At 46.1% G+C, this 5,877-nt stretch overlaps 1 long non-coding RNA gene across 1 annotated transcript; it reads left to right on the top strand.

Annotated features, from left to right (window-relative positions):
- The first annotated feature begins 531 nt into the window (after positions 1-531).
- On the top strand, positions 532-2,510 carry LOC123104116 (uncharacterized). Its single transcript, XR_006450142.1, has 4 exons — positions 532-1,009; positions 1,216-1,261; positions 1,532-1,578; positions 2,309-2,510. It is a non-coding gene; the product is annotated as an uncharacterized lncRNA (long non-coding RNA).
- The last annotated feature ends 3,367 nt before the right edge of the window (positions 2,511-5,877 follow it).

Below are 5,877 nucleotides of genomic sequence, written 5' to 3'. Positions count from 1 at the left end.
TCAGTAGTGCAGCTCCTGATCAAGCCACTTTTCGTTTACCTTCAGTTTCTTTTGATTTATTAGCGTTTTCGTAGTGAAAATATGAAGACACATTTTCTAAATTACTTTAGGATATGTTCGGAAGAATTTGCTAGATTTTGGTCCGATTATATTTTCCCAATTCCTATGTCATCTCTCACATGGCTATGTGCTCTCTCTAATTCAGCTCTCAATTCCTATGTCATTTCTCAGTTCTGGGTGTTTTCCGTATGGATATGTAATTCAGCTTTATCTTATTCTCTGAAGTTTAATGTTGATTCCATAGTTATCTTTCCTTGTGAAGGAAAAACAGCAGGAAGGAAATAGAGCGGGTTGTGTGTCATCGTGCACGCAGTCTGCCTTCCATTGGCGTGCGAGTACTTGCACTTGGATCGCCCAATTGTGTGTGCACAGCAGGGGACCATGCGCTGGAACATCGGATTCAACCTACTCACAAGTTGAAGAGAAGGTTACGTATGCTTTTTGTAAGCAGTACTAGGTAATCTAATAATCTGCTCCTTGCAATCTAAGAAAAATAAATATTCAAGTCATTTCTGGTCAAAGGTCTGGGTATCAACTACTCCCTCCGTCCGGAATTACTTGTCATCGAAATGGATGTATCTAGATGTGTTTTAGTTCTAGATACATCAATTTTCATCCATTTCGATGACAAGTAATTCCGGACGGAGAGAGTTTGTGTTTGTGTCTACAAGCTTTTGACTTTTTTGTCCGGTCTATTGTTTATTTGCAATGTTGGAAACTCTTGCCATTTCTTCTGAATTTTTTTTGTTTGATCGTACTCTCAATATACTCCATATTAACTCTATATTGCAGAATTTTTGAACAATTAGTACTGCACCAGCGGTAATCTGCAGGGAAGGCAAGGATAACTAGATTAAACATTTCACAAGATCCTCCCAATTATAGGCACAATCTCCTTTTCAAGATATTATGAGTGGTTGACTACCGGAGATTATCAGATGGAAAGATGGTATATCCTTTATCTTTATTTAGATGTTTAATTAAATGCACAAGCGTACATGATTCTGTAAGGAAACTATTTATCCTGATGATCTTGATATTCAGTCGTGTATTAGTATAGGCTGCAATTTTTGGCTGGGAATCTTTATATACAGTCATGTAAGAATAGGCTATGCTTGTTTTTCCTTCTGACCAGATTCCTTTTTTGTTTCACAGGTTGTATGATCTTCGAGGCTGCTGCTTCTTTGTTATGTCGGTCGAGGTTTGTTCCCTCCCTTTCTTGCTAGCTACTGCATGATCTTTGTTAATACTAGGTCGTACGACCTATAAATTCTCACCGGCGAGTTGGAAGGGTGGTGAGAATTTATAGGTCGTTGTTTGTTTAAGGCCATAATCTTAGGGCTTTTTCTGAATTCTCTAGAATGTTGGAACAGCCTTGCTGTTCCAGTTTACATCTGCATGGTCAGTGGAGATGAAGTTCTTTTGGATTAATGCTTCTGCCCTGACGATTTCCTTCCCTTTTATCTCGCAGGCTGTATGATCTCTGCAGGTTGCTGCTTGTTTGTTCTGCCAGTGGAGGTTTGCTCACTTCCTTTTCTATCTAGCTGCTGCATTCTTTTCTTTCGTATGTGTTGTCATGGTCATTAGTTTAGATTGTGTTAACAGTCAGGATTTGGCAGAGTTGTGTTCTGTTTTGGCTCATGCTTGCCGCTGTCTTAAGCGCTCAGTGCATCCATACTGAACTCGAATGTGCGCGCTTCGGAAGAGAAAGTAATGCCAACTACTAACTGTTAGCGTGATTGAACATCTGGTGTTTTGTCTGATCAACCATTTGTGTACACTAACTTCCAATCATGAATCATATGCAGATCATAGCCATCATTGAACATTTTTTCCAGATTCCTCTTGCTATCACCACAAGGGGAAATTGCTTACGGTGGCAATATGCTCGTATGCTGTCTGACTCTTTTTATTAAGATGGAGAATAACTTTTAGTTCACTAAGATTAGCTCCTGTTCTCATTGCTCCGTATATAAAAAAGGATCGCTGTGCTGAAATGGTGTATGACATTCTGGCAAAACATTGTTTAGTAAAAAATTATGTAGAGGTGAACTTTAGAGGTGAAATTTTGTGTATGTTCTGACAGGGAGATGATTGGACTAACTTTAACGTCACACCTTATTCAATATCTGGCCATTGGGTTCCTACCAGTGCCATGTGATATTTACTGGACTATAAATCACATGCTTGCAAGTCGTTGTGTCGTCTCTCTCTGTAACCGCCCACCTCCCATCATCTTGGCTTGCAGGTCACCGCCGTGTCTCCGCCCAGTCCGCAATGTATCGTGTGAAGGTGGGATTAACAGGATACATACCCTGCCGCTTCATATTCTACAGCGAGCAGAGCAGGCCCAGGAAAACCTTTCGTGGGCCGGACACCGAGCAGTCCAGGACAGTAAAACCTTAAATACTTTGTAGATACTGTTAGACATGCACATATTTTTTGGCTAATTAATAAAGGAGTAAAGATAATACATGCTTATGCCTAAGTGGTTGCTAAAACCTTTTTTTTACTGAGAAAGACAAACCTTTTCAAAACACTCAGGTTTTGAAAGACAATTCTATCTTAATTTTCATACCAAGGCATGCATTTTCGTTTTAGATTAGACTCTATACTACTAAAATAAGCCGTGTATATCTAGATCACTATACACAACATTCCATCATGTTTCCTGTCATTAGGGGATTAAACACATGGAAATTCTTTTCATCGCGTAAATGGCTTTAGCGTGCCTCTGCGTCATTTGGCTCAACGGATCAACTAGTATTAGAAAGAAGTAAAGAACCTATGCAAAAATCCATCTATGCACCCGAGCGCATCTACTTCTGAGCTCCCTCAAAAGAAAAAAAAAATCTGCTCCTAAGCTATAGTAAATTCAAAAAAAAGCTAGAAAAATTCAAAAGACAATTTTTTTATGAAAGATGCTCGAGTGCGTGATGTTACTCTAACCTCAAGTGTGGTGGTTTGGGGTAAATAACTCGTTTAATGCGGCGCTCACCGGCGACCGTCGCATCCAGGTGTGCCAGCTCATCATTTCCGACATGATCATGTTATGCCGACGCGTCGCCTGATCGAACGGCAGGTGCGGCGGATCAATTGATGTCGATGTCGCTGTTGCTCGGTTGGTGTCGATCGGCACACACTGAATTGGGTTGGTGTTGATCAGCATATACTGAATTGGTCTGAATAAGAAATAAGCACCCTGGATATTGCAATAGTGTTGAGCAGAACTGTGGATAATAGGTTTGGACGAAGTGAATTGTAAAAAACCACCACAATTGAGGATTCTAATTTAGAAAATCACAACTTTTCGTTTTCTTTTTTTCAAAAACCTGCTGCAATTGTGTTGACAATTTTTAGAAAACACTGATTGACCTATTAGAGCGGCTTCAGTGAAAACCAGACGCCTGCAACCCGCGTGTAAGTGATGGCGTGTCAAGAAAAGTCAACAATGTTTGCATAGCTCGTTAAGTTGATATAGGCCCACTTGTCAGCATCTCCCGTCTCTCTCGATCCCTCTCTAGCATTCCGTCGAGCAGCTCATGAGCTCGCCGGAGAGCTCGCTACCGGCACCTTCGCTCATCCATGGCCGCTACTGTGATGGAAGATGTAGACCGGCGACGTTGTGGAGTAGCTCCTCACCAGAGTCGATGGCGGAGAGGTCCTGGTTCGAGCTCGGATTAGGAGTCGTACCAGTGCTCATCTTGTGGAGAGGTGCTGCCCGCCGCCTTCCACCATGGCGTCCCCGTCGACGCTCAATGGCCGCCGTCCCGCACGATGGTGCGCACGAGCGGCCAAACTCCCGTCGCCTCTCCCTACTGGCCGAGGCCCGGCAGCCACGGCGGTTCCCGTGGCCCCCTCGTCCCCTTTCATAAGTTGGCCGCCTTTGCGGCCCCGGTGCTCCCCGTGGAGGCAAGCAAGGCTCTCGGTGGCTGGAGGCAGTGGCGCTGCAAGGCATACTTGCGGGCGGGTGTGCGGCGGCGCTGCAAGGCAGGCTCGCTAGCGGGCGCGGGGCAGCGGCGGGTGCGCTCCGGCATGATGGCTGTGATTTGGAGTTGGACTGATGATTTGCTTTTGCTGCAACGCGAGCTAGTCAAACCTTAGCGTCGTGAGTACATGCGTGACGGGCATCGTCTAAACCCAGCCATGTGGCACCTGACAATGGGACCCATTTGTTAAATTTGCATCAAACTTCTCTAATCGATCAATCGGCATTTTCTAAAAACTGTCAGTATAATGATGGTGGTTTTGAAAAAACAAAAACGCAAGATGATGGTTTTTTGAGTTAGGGTCCTCAATTGTGGTGATTTTTTGCAATTTATTCGCTTGGTACGATGCGTTTTTGTCTGCCTGCAGTGTTAATTTGTTCGTTCCACTACCTGCTCAGTTTTTTTCATGTATAAAACCCAAACTGACTATTATTGACCGAATAAATTACTCCGTGGGTGGGTCGTGGTGGTTGGTCAATGTTGATCAACATTCCGTCATCCCGTGGAGTAACTACTAAGGACTGTTTGTTTTTGTCAGCGTCCCAAATACAGAAGCATCCATCGACAGTCAGGAGGTGGCCAGGTCAGACAGGCAGGACAGCATGGCAGCAGAAACTCGACCTACAACCAACCAGGGGCAGGAGCGCGTCATCGCCAAGCCACCTCGGATCAAGCATCCGAATCGCCTGTTCGTGGGCCCAGAGTGGGTGAACTATACTTAAGAGAGGCAGCGCGACTGGGAGAGCATCCAGGAGGATCAGGCATCGGCACGGCACGGCACGGCACGGCTTTTCTTTTTTGCTTTTGCTTTCTTCTTTCCCTTCCCACAAGACAAAGTGGAACTCTCTAAGCTACCCTGTGAGTGTGAGAAATCAGATCGAGATCCATCGCCTAACATCGTGGTATCAGCTAGCCACCCACCACCCTTCCGCCACCAGTCCGCCACTGCCACCGCCACTAGGTCGCTGCCCTGGAAACCCGTCGTCAGAAGCAAGCGCGCGACAACCTCATCGCCAACATGGATCCGGCCCTGAAAGCGTACCTCGACAAGATGAGCGACGAGGCCGCCGCCCGCGCCAACCGGCAAGAGGAGGACAACAAGGCCATCCTCAAGGCCGTGGCGACGCAGACCGCACGGATCGAAGCCCTCGTCTCGTGGAAGCCAGAGTTGGAGGCGCGGTTCGTGCAATTGGAGATCTCGGTTGCCGCGCTCCAGGCCGCATCAGCGTCATCGGCACCACCCACCAGTTCGCCGTCGCCGCCGACTTCTCCAGTCGTTGTGCGCGAGATTCAAGGGCAACCAGGCCACGACGCGTCACTACACCCCGGTGGATCTCCGATGGTGACTTTAGAGTCACTGGCGGTTTCCCCGGTCACAGGTATGGCCATGATCCCATCCTCGAATTCTTCCCCGTTGTCCTCACAAGTACTGACGGCGATGGGGCAAGCACCCCCGCCGATCTCGTTTCCCAATTTCGCGGGCGAGAATCCTCAGCTTTGGAAAACGCTGGCGGGGCAATATTTTCAGATGTTTGCGGTTCAGGAGTCCTATTGGGTACCCATGGCGATTTTGAATTTCTCTGGTTCGACTGCCATTTGGTTGCAATCAGTACAACACAAGATCGCTGGTCTTGACTGGGAGTCATTCACGGCTCTGTTATGCAGTTGATTCGGTCATGATAAGCACCAATTGCTTATCCATCAGTTTTATGCTATACGGCAGACGGATTCTGTTGCGGATTTCATTGAACGTTTTGAAACTTTAATGAATCACATGATATCATACTCTGAACTGACGCATCCGTATTTTTTCCTTACACGATTCATC

The sequence above is a fragment of the Triticum aestivum genome, chromosome 5A (genome assembly GCF_018294505.1).
Source record: "Triticum aestivum cultivar Chinese Spring chromosome 5A, IWGSC CS RefSeq v2.1, whole genome shotgun sequence".
NCBI lineage: Eukaryota > Viridiplantae > Streptophyta > Magnoliopsida > Poales > Poaceae > Triticum > Triticum aestivum.
This window is presented reverse-complemented; position numbering and strand designations above follow the sequence as displayed.